Here is a 10,901-nt window from a genome sequence, read left to right as displayed (position 1 = left end):
AATGCTAGCTAGAATGTGACACATGATACCTTTTTCTCTTTGTCTTGAAAATGTTAGTGTATTAAGTGTTATTCTCACTCTGGTGATGTGAGAACTGAAGAATCAAATGAAAAATTTTGCATGTACTTACTGTATATCAGACACCATTCTAGATGCTTTTAAATATTCTCTCTGTTAATGCTCATGCTGCTGCTGCTAAGTCACTTCAGTTGTGTCCGACTCTGTGCGACCCCATAGATGGCAGCCCACCAGGCTCCCCTGTCCCTGGGATTCTCCAGGCAAGAACACTGGAGTGGGTTGCCATCTCCTCCAATGCATGAAAGTGAAAAGTGAAAGTGAAGTCGCTCAGTTGTGTCCGACTTTTAGCAACCCCGTGGACTGCAGCCTACCAGGCTCCTCCTTCCATGGGATTTTCCAGGCAAAAGTACTGGAGTGGGGTGCCATTGCCTTCTCCGATTAGTGCTCATAGCAACTCTGTAAATCAGACATTAGTAACTTGACGTGTTCATAGATAAGAGATGAGGCACAAAGTTCAGGTGACTTCTTTCAGTCACAGATCTAGTAAGTGATGGAGCCAGAATTCATACGCAGGCTGTGGGACTTTCAGAAGCCATGTTGTTCTCTGTTAGTGAAGCATTAAAATAAACAGTAATGAAGTAATGCAATCAGCTACTGTATTCCATAATCTAAATACACATGCCTTTAATAATCTAATCTAAATCTATGCCTTTCAACACAGTGATACTTAGAAATGAAATTGGACAAGGGTTGTCATTCTTGACTTCAAGTTATCTAGGGAGATTTGACAACATCTTTCCCATTCTTTGTAGAGTCTTCTTTAAAATTCCTGATTTGAACTTTTTCTTTATATTATCTTTGGGAATTTTATTTTTTTCATACTAACTGTTGCCTTCTATTCCATGATATATTAGCTTCCTATGGCTGCTATACAAAATTACCACACACTTGGTGGCTTAAAACCACACATCTTTATTATCTTACAGTTTGGAGGGTCAGAATCATTTTAATATCATTTTAACTGGGCTAAGCATTCTAGCATCGCCTGTGCTGCATCCCTTCTGGAGGGTCACCAGGTATAATCCCTTTCCTTGTGTTTTCCATCTTGTCCAGCTGCCAGCATTCCTTGACTCATGGCTTTATTTTTCATTTTCAAAGCCAGCAGTGCAGCATATTCCCATTTTTCTCTCTGACTCTAGCCTTCCTGTTTCCCTCTCACAATGACCCATGTGAATATAATATTTTGGCCCACTGCTATAATTCAGGATCATCTATCCATTTCAAGATCCTAAGGTTTACTCATATCTGGAAAGTCTCTTCGGCTATATAGAGTGACTTATCACAGGTTATAGAGATAAAGAAGTTGACATCATAGGACCACTCAGCCCACCAGACCAAATGTTCCTGAGTTGTTTGACCTATTATTTGTTTGATCTGTGACATGACTGTTGTTTTCTGACACAAAGCTTGCTGAATGCAAAGTGGGCTTAGTTACTCCAGTAACTTCATTTCCAGTCACTGCTTCTTCAGGTCATTCTATTGACTTTAGCCTCCTTGGTAACTAAGACCCTTCTGGTTGGAAACAACAGGGTTTATAGTAATATATACATATATATATATATATGCTGCTGCTAAGTCACTTCAGTCGTGTCCGACTTTGTGCGACCCCATAGACGGCGGCCCACCAGGCTCCCCTGTCCCTGGGATTCTCCAGGCAAGAACACTGGAGTGGGTTGCCACTTCCTTCTCCGATGCATGAAAGGGAAAAGTGAAAGTGAAGTCGCTCAGTCATGTCCGACTCTTCACGACCCCATGGTCTGCAGCCTACCAGGCTCCTCTGTCCATGGGATTTTCCAGGCAAGAGTACTGGAGTGGGGTGCCATTGCCTTCTCCGATATATATATATATATATATATATATATATATATATATATATATAAAATATATATTTTATATTATATATATTTATATTTTATATATTTATATAATATATATTTATATATATTATATATAAATATATATATATTTTTTACTCTGTTGAAGAGAATATTCATTATAAAACCTTTCATTAGTCTCTTTACCAGCTTTACATAGAGTGATAAACCTGACACATTATTCAATTCATTATATCTGAGAGTTGTAGTTTCTCTAAGTCTTGACACCCCAGCTACAGAATTTGATTTATTTATGAAACCTAAACTTGGTTCTTTAGAATTCCCATGATATGCTTGTTATCAGATGAAATAACAACTCAAGATGACCTTTTGAGCTGGATGCTGTTGTATGCCAAAAGTCTTATAAATATTATCTGATTTAATCATCCAAACAGTTTTCTGAATAATATAAATTCTAGCATCTCCTGTGCCCCTACTTCCTAACACTTTTATCACTGTTTTCCTGAGTAGCAATGTCATAATCCTTACAAAATCATGTACTGTATCTTTTTTCACAACTATTTCCAAAATGTGGTTGACTCTTATTGCTTGAGTTCACTTTAATGTATGAGCACATCCTGAGTCAGATACAAACAAAGATACAATTGGTCTAAAATTTTCTCATAAACTTATGTGCCTGTTTCCAGAATATAAAGTATAAGTGAAGGCCTGGCTGCCTTAATAGCAATGCCTTCCATCTTGCTTCTTTCTGTTGAATGCTGCTATCTGGCCTTTGCCATGACAGGACTCGATTATTCCCCATACCAGCTAGCCCAATTCCATAGCAGCATCTCCTTTGAGCAAGTATGTGTAAAGAGAAACAGCTACCCCTCTACAGGAGCTTATTTCTTACTTCTTTAGTGAAGGGAGAGTTTCTCTGTGGAACAATCAGGTGGTGGAGTTGCCAATCAAATATCTTAAATTCATTTCAATATCCCCATCTACTTGAGTCTTCTGAACTTTATATCAATTCTTTTTCAAGTTCCAGTATCTTCTCCTTATTTACCTGAGGCCGTTGAGGAAACTTCCTGGGTCCTCCCAGTAGTGTATTAATGTTGCAGAAAGATTCTAGGATGCCCCCCAAATACCCTTGCTTCTTGGTCCTCTTGCTCTTGTGTAATCCCTTCCACTTCCACTGGGCAGAAACCGATTTGTTTCTACCCAGTAGATTATGCCTAAGGTGATAGAATACCATTTCTGTTATCATGTTAGTTAACATCATAGCACATTCTCCTAGGATACACTGTCTCTCCCTTGTTGACTGAAAGTGAGCAACTATACTGTGAGCTGCCCTATTGAGAGGCAATAATCAAGTAAAGTAAGGTGACAGACATGCTGGCTAATAGCCAACTGAGAACGGAGGCCCTCAGTCCAGTAGACCATAGGGAGTGAATTCTACCAACAATGGAATATGCTTGGGCGAGGACCCTTCTTCACTCTGAACTTCAGATTAAACTGCAGCCCAAGTTAATACCTTGAATGTAACCTTGTGAGACTCAGAAGCAAAGAGAAGCCCAGACTCCTAAACTGCAGAAACGAGGATTTTAAGAGTGTACCATTATATCCGTTAGGTTGACGGGAATCTGCTACATAGCAATGGTTGATTAACAATAGTTCCTTGCCAAAACACAACATCCTGTGTCCAGAATAGGGCTTCTATGTTAATGAATTCTCCCCTATCCATACTTATATTCCATACTTCCCCAGTCCAATGCCTTCAAGACCCACTCTGCTGGTTTCTGTCAGTACCAACAAGCCAAATATTACAGTTGTTTGTGGATGAATGCTATTTTCTCTCAGAGCAGAAGAGGCATTTGGTGCTTGATTTGAGCTGTAGTTTTTGGCCTGTAATCTGAGAGGGAATGTAGGAAGCATGTTGAAGAGACCAGGCTTCATTTTTGCATGGCCCCTTCCTCAGGTGAGGTCTTTGTAGTGTCTCTAGGCATTAGGAGGCTGCTTGCTTATAAACATGCAAAAGGACCTGCTTTTACTAGTCCAGATTGTATGGGAAAGTCTGGGGTATAAAAATATCAGGTATATCTAGTCAAATATCAAGGTCCCACCATCATCCTGTATGTGCAATCCCATATCCTATCTCATTTGATGTTCTATTGTACTACCTTTATGTGTAAATCTTGAGGCCTCCTCCATTTCACAGAATGCTTTGAGTTGACAGTTTTTATTTCCTTAAGGCTGTTAAAGCACTAGGCAAAATCCTTATCACTGACCCTGTAATGCCCAAGAGTTACAACAGCTGAATAGGCTAATGCTTCACTATCACCCATGCCTCATCCCGACCTGCCTGTCAATAATCCTGAATCTGCAGGATGTCACGGATTAACTACCTGCCTTGCATCAACAGTGGGGTTCTTAGCAATACCTCACTTGTGAATGATCTGGTTCCAGAATATCATTCCATGTTTGTTTTCTACCTTATTTGACACTTTTCTGGTATCAAGTGTTTCAGCCGGAGTTCCCCCTAAAAAGAACGGGAGGAAAGGGTCTTATATAAAGCAATTTATTATGACCAGTGATCCCACAGAATGGAGGCCTTGCAGAGGCTGAAACTGAGTCAGTCACTGGTGTGGTGTACTAGGATGGTTCCTCTGGGACTTCCTATGAGGCTCCTTAGAAAGTATTTCAGAAACCGTTCAGCTGAAGGATAAAAGAGAGTGAATCTTTCTATCAGCTTTCATTATTAATCAGTTGAAGGTAAACCCATAGAGTGTTACCATTTCCACATTTGTGAGTTGCCCACCTAACCTTTGAATGCCCAGCAGGCCCAGAGGTATTCCACCTCGTGGAGTTAGGAATCATGTGATAAAGGAAGTAAAAGTGATTCAGATCATGCTTGAGATGAGGTGCTTTCAGGGTGAAGCCAGGAATAAGATCTTTGGGTCAAAATGCTTCCATTTCAGAACTTTCTTGGCATCATTCCATTGCGTTTAGTGTCCTACTTGACTGTTGAGAAAGGAGAGTGTAGCCTAGTGTTTCAAGCCTCTATGTAACGCATTTTAGTATATAGATAATTCAAGGAGTCTCTGTCTTTCAATTTTAAATTTCACTACCTTTCCTGGAAGGTAATGAGCCATATTCATTTGCAATTTCTATTCTTTCTCTGTTTTAATTTTTTAAATCAAGCTGAGTTGTTTCTAGAGTTTTGATATTCTCCACTCTAGCCAACAAATTATCATGAAATTAAATTGTCCTCCTTATTTACCATCTACTCTCATTGCTGTAATGTTGTAAGATCATCTGCATCCATAGTAATTATATCAAGCTTTTATTTATGTCACTTTATGGTTTAGAGCCATGTCCATTTCCTAATTGGATTGTTTATTTTACTGTTGAGTTTTGAAAATACTTTGTATATTCTAGATAATCGTCCTTTGCCAGGCATGTGGTTTATAAGTATTTTGTCCTCATTATTAACTCTTTGTCCTTTTGATAGGTTCTTTTGAAGAGCAAAACATTTTTGTTGAAGTCCAGTTGATGGATTTTTCCCTTTTATGAACCATCTTAAGTTGATTTATAATTGTAGTTTTTAAATAAGCTGATATGTTTACAGATGAATTTCTATAATAGAAGATAATAAACATATAAGCGAGAGGGGACTATAGATGGATGAGCCACAGGGAAGAAAGTGAGTTCAGATCCAGAACATGGTTAGAGAGATTGACCACTGGCAGGTGAAATACAATAGGTGAAGAAGTCAGTATTAAGGAAGATACATTGATATTAATTGCAGGAAGAGACAAGCTGAGAGAATTGCAGCCTTATCACCATTGTTTTCTTTGAATTAAAATCTTTGATCTGGATGTGAAAAAGGCAAAAATGGGCACTTTTAAGTATAATACTGGCTTGAACTAAGAGAAATATGCAAGAGTCCTGCTTGTGAGCACTTGAGAGGCACAGACACTCTCCCTGAGGTCAGGGCTAGGCTTCTCAAAATTATCAGCAGACCTATTTTATTAGATTACTTTAGGAAATAAAACTAATGAGTTTACATATTTTAAAAGAGTCTTGAACTTGTCTATTCCTCCCAGCCCTTAATACTGCTTTGTCTTAAATCTTATACTGGAGTTGGAGACTCGTACTTCAGGCCATGGATATTTTGTGGCTCCACTGACTGGCAGTAATTGGGAACTTCTACTTTAGCTATTCTCTTTTCTTGACACTGCTGTGAACTGAAGTAAGCTTTCACTTAGCCAATTCATAAGGAAAGTGAAGTTTAGGTATCTTATTCAGACCCTGTTAGTTCTGACTGGCTACAAACACTATACTCTTTCTAATATTTCCATCCTACCAGCTGTTGTCCATAGAAGGCATTGCTATTTTCCTGGTTATTTTAAGAGAGTGCATTTGTGTTTAACAATTCAAGCTGTCATGCATGTATTTTTGTCACCAAATTTGTTCACTATCAATAGAACTTATAGGCTTTATTATAAAATAGGATACACATATTAACTGCGTGGACAAAGCAAATGTCCACATTCTTTGTTATATCCAAACTGTTGTGAAAATAGCAAAGTGGCAGATGGGGACTATTATAGACCTTATGATTGAAGAATGAATCAGGAAAGCATTTGTCAAAAGCCCATAGTGTTTGATGGGAAGGAGATTAACTGACAAAAACATATATGCAATATTACTCTGTAGCTTTGAAGAATGTCCTTTTTTCTAAAGCAATGAGTATGAATCCTAAAGATATCAAACATATTTCAGGATGTTACTCTTCTGAGTTACGTTTACAAAATATTTTTTGAAATATAAGAGGTCATTTATTTGTTGTAAATGCATCAAATGTTCCTACAAGTAACAACTAAGCATTGCTTGGCTATTTAGATAAATTCAAGGCAAGAATGTGAAGTATATTTCCAACTTCCAGTGGACAGTATCAGAAGTTTTAGTGTCTAGTATATGACCAAATTTAACTCTGAGAAATTCTTAAAATTTAAGGGTGGGCAAATTATATAAAAAAGACTGAAAGAGTTCCTGTTGCAAGTTAGAATTTGAATTGAATAAAATTTTAGCATTAATATCATTCCTTACATGCTTAACAGTACAGGGATTTTTTATGCTTAAAAACATACAGTGATGTTTGTATTTTAAGACACATGGAAAAGTACTTTAATTCTTTATACAGTTTCTAATCTAGATGTTCCTTATTATGTACTTTTATCTTCCTTGGAGATGTATGAGCAAAGATGTGTACCCATCAGGAGAAATGTCCTGATGTTACCTAGACAACTGTGATTGTTTATCATTGTGAATCAGAGGTTTCTACCCCATTATTAGTAGTCAGTGATAGAGAAATTTATTATCTTGGAAAGAGACATTTTATTTTTTAATAAAAGGTACTCAACCATACAATGATGAATTCAGCAAATACTCTGTGTTAAGCTGAAGAGAGTGTGTATCTATGTTATGTACATATGTGTATGTATTTATATATATATGTGTGTGTATATATGTGTATATATATATATATATATATATAGAGAGAGAGAGAGAGAGAGAGAGAGAGAGAGAGAGAGAGGAAGACAGAGAGAGAGAAAGAGAGAGAGAGAAAGAGAGAGAGAGCTTCCCTGGTAGCTCAGTAGTAAAGAATCTGCCTGCAATGCCAGAGATCCAGGTTTGATCCCTGGGTCAGAAAGATCCCCTGGAGAAGGAAATGGAAACCCACTCTAGTATTCTTGTCTGGAGAATTCCATGGGCAGAGGAGTCTGGTGGGCTACAGTCCATGGGGTCTCAAAGAGTTGGACATGACTGAGTGATTAACACTTTCACTTTCATACATATATAATATACAGTATACGAAAAGTACTTTGACAAGAATGGGAATTTTTTTTGAGCCATAGAATTTTGAGGAGCCTAAGTGACTTATCTTTAGAAAAACAGGTTATTATTTTCAGGATCTGAAAAAGATGGAAAAAGTAAAGTACAACAAATATGAAATGGGAACAGTATAACATAGGTACGTCTAAGACATGAGCAAAGACTCCACGGGTACTTCATGGACTCTTGTGTGCTCACATGTGTCTCTGAAACAAGTCCATTTTTTTTTTGTTTGTTTCATAAATGCAATCCAGGAAACCAGCAGATGGTAGAAGGACCAACACCCAAAATCACCTCATATTCCCCCATTATTTCTCTGTAGTTTATAAGCTGGCTTCACAGGACATAATAAAAAATAAAGCACTGTAATAAAAAATAATCCAAGGAAGACTATGAACTGGCAACACTCATTAATGGAAATCATACTCATTTGAAAATATGTATTAACATAAATTCAGATTAACAATTTTAGTTGAGAAAATCTAAATTGTAAGGCCTTATTGGAAAGTGAGATTTATGGCATGGGTTCTACATTTAAAAAATGGTAAATGAATGATTGATACATTTATCCAGCTCCTCTTGTCATGTTCATTTTTTAATTCATCATGTTTTCTCTATTTTTTTTTTTTTTTGCCACTGCATCTACCATCTTGTCTATTATGGTCTCCCTGCACCCTTTCTTTTATTTTTCATCCATTTATTTACTTTTCAAAACCCATTCAAATGGGTTAATTTTTAAGTAATTTAAAAATTACTTCAAAAATAATACCATCACCCTCATATCTACTTGGAGCTCATTATGTAAGTCAAAATCTCCAGCATTGTCTTTGATTCCTCATTCTCTCTTATGTTCCGTATTCAGCTGATTAGCAACTCATGACATGTATGCCTCCTAAATTTATCTCACATTTGTCCATTTCTCTCCGTCTGCACTGCCAACATATAAAGCTAAGCTCATCCATGTGATGACCTCCAGCAATAGTCTTCTACTCCTACTCTTGTTTCCCTCCAATCTGTTTTTCACAAGAGTCAGAGTAATCCTAAAAATAATGAACTAGCTCACATTAGCACTTTTTAAAACTCAGTGTGTGCTTCCCTCTATATTTCTGATAACATTAAATTCCTGTTCATGACATTCAAGATCTTGATCATCTGGTTTCTTCTGGTATCTTTCAGTTCAGTTCAGTTGCTCAGTCATGTCTGGCTCTTTGCGACCCTGTGAACTGAAGCACACTAGGCTTCCCTGTCCTTAACCAACTCCTGAAGCTTGCTCAAACTCACGTCCATCAAGTTGGTGATGTCACCCAACAGTCTCATCCTCTGTTGTCCCCTTCTCCTCCTGCCTTCAATTTTTCCCAGAATCAGGGTCTTTTCCAATGAGTCAGTTCTTTGCATCAGGTGACCAAAGTACTAGAGCTTCAGCTTCAGTATCAATCATTCCATTGAAAATTCAGGCCTGACTTCCTTTAGGATTGAGTGGTTTGATCTCCTTGCAGTCCAAGGGACTCTCAAGAGCCTTCTCCAACACCACAGTTCAAAAACATCAAGTCTTCAGTGCTCAGCCTTCTTTATGGTCCAACTCTCACATCCATACATGACCACTGGAAAAACTATAGCCTTGACCAGACAGACATGTTTTTCTGGAATTATCTTGCCTTTTTCTATTATCCAATGGATGTTGGCCATTTGATCTCTTGTTCCTCTGCCTTTTCTAAATCCAACTTGAACATCTGGAAGTTCTCGGTTCATGTACTATTGAAGCCTTGCTTGGAGAATTTTGAGCATTACTCTGCTAACATTTGAAATCAGTGCAATTGTACTGTAGTTTTAACAGTCTTTGGCATTGCCTTTCTTTGGGATTGTAATGAATCCTAAATCTGGCATCTCTAACAGATCTTATTTCATTTTCTTCTACTTCTATACATCAGGCACACATGCATCATTTTATTTCTATAGCTTATAAAGTTTCTAGAGGGAGGAGGCCTTGTTTAATTTCTGTCTTTATTTCCCACTGGGTTAAGGAAACTATCTTAAACCCTGGAGATAAAGATATAGTGTATACTGAGTGAATGAATGGCTGTTCCTAAGTCAGGGAAAACAGATGTTTGAACTTGAACCCTCTTTGACTATATTCTCTGTTGAGAACTAAAATTTGTACATAATAAAAACTGAGACTTATCTCAGAATACTGTCCAAAATAGTGTAGAAATAAAAGATGAGAAAACTTAGATAATAGTATAGATCCTGAATTTTTAACATCAGTATAATAGGAGTTTTAGAAGAAAATAGAGAATTTAAAAGAGAAAGAAATACAGCAATAAAATAGAGAAAGTGAGCTCTCAGATTTGAAGAAAAATAGAAGTCTTCAAACTGAGAGACTCACCAAAAGTCGTATAGGATGACTGTAGAAAGACAGGGTGAGTTACACCATCATGAAATTTTAGAAACCTGAGGATAAACAGAAAAATCCTAAATGCATTCACATAGGAAAAACACACAAGTAATCAAAATTTAAATCCAGATTTGTCCAAAAGATGGAACGCAGTATTTTAAATCAGAATTTTTGATAGCAATATTGATTTCAATAAAACATTGAAACATTATTGTCAAATTTCTGCTGAATAATGTTTTGAACCAGAATTGATATACTTGACCATATTATATTTCTGTGGAAAGACAAAAAAAAAAATTTAGACAAGCAATGGTTTGGTTTTACCCCCCTCAGTCTCTGAAAAATATGGCTGAGGATGTATTTCAGTAATGGTAGAAAAAAACCCAAGATACAGAAATGTGATTTAACAAACACAAGAAAACTAACTAAAATAATAAAACTTCTGTTTACTTCTAATTAATTTTTGATGCCTAAGGTAAAAAGGAAAAAAAGAAATAAAAGGCTCAGTTAATTTTAACATGAAATGGGGAGGGAGTTTCTTGTTTTGTTTTAGAAATAAAGTTAGGGGATATATCATAAGGTAAGAAATTATTTAAAATATTTGACTATCTTGAAATGCTTTAGATAGTGAAATATTGTGTGAATCTTTTTAATAATGAGATTGCATTTATTTATAATATGAGTAATTTTTAAAAAATCAATTATTTTGGAACTATAGA

This window comes from Bos javanicus, chromosome 7 (genome assembly GCF_032452875.1).
Source record: "Bos javanicus breed banteng chromosome 7, ARS-OSU_banteng_1.0, whole genome shotgun sequence".
NCBI lineage: Eukaryota > Metazoa > Chordata > Mammalia > Artiodactyla > Bovidae > Bos > Bos javanicus.
This window is presented reverse-complemented; position numbering follows the sequence as displayed.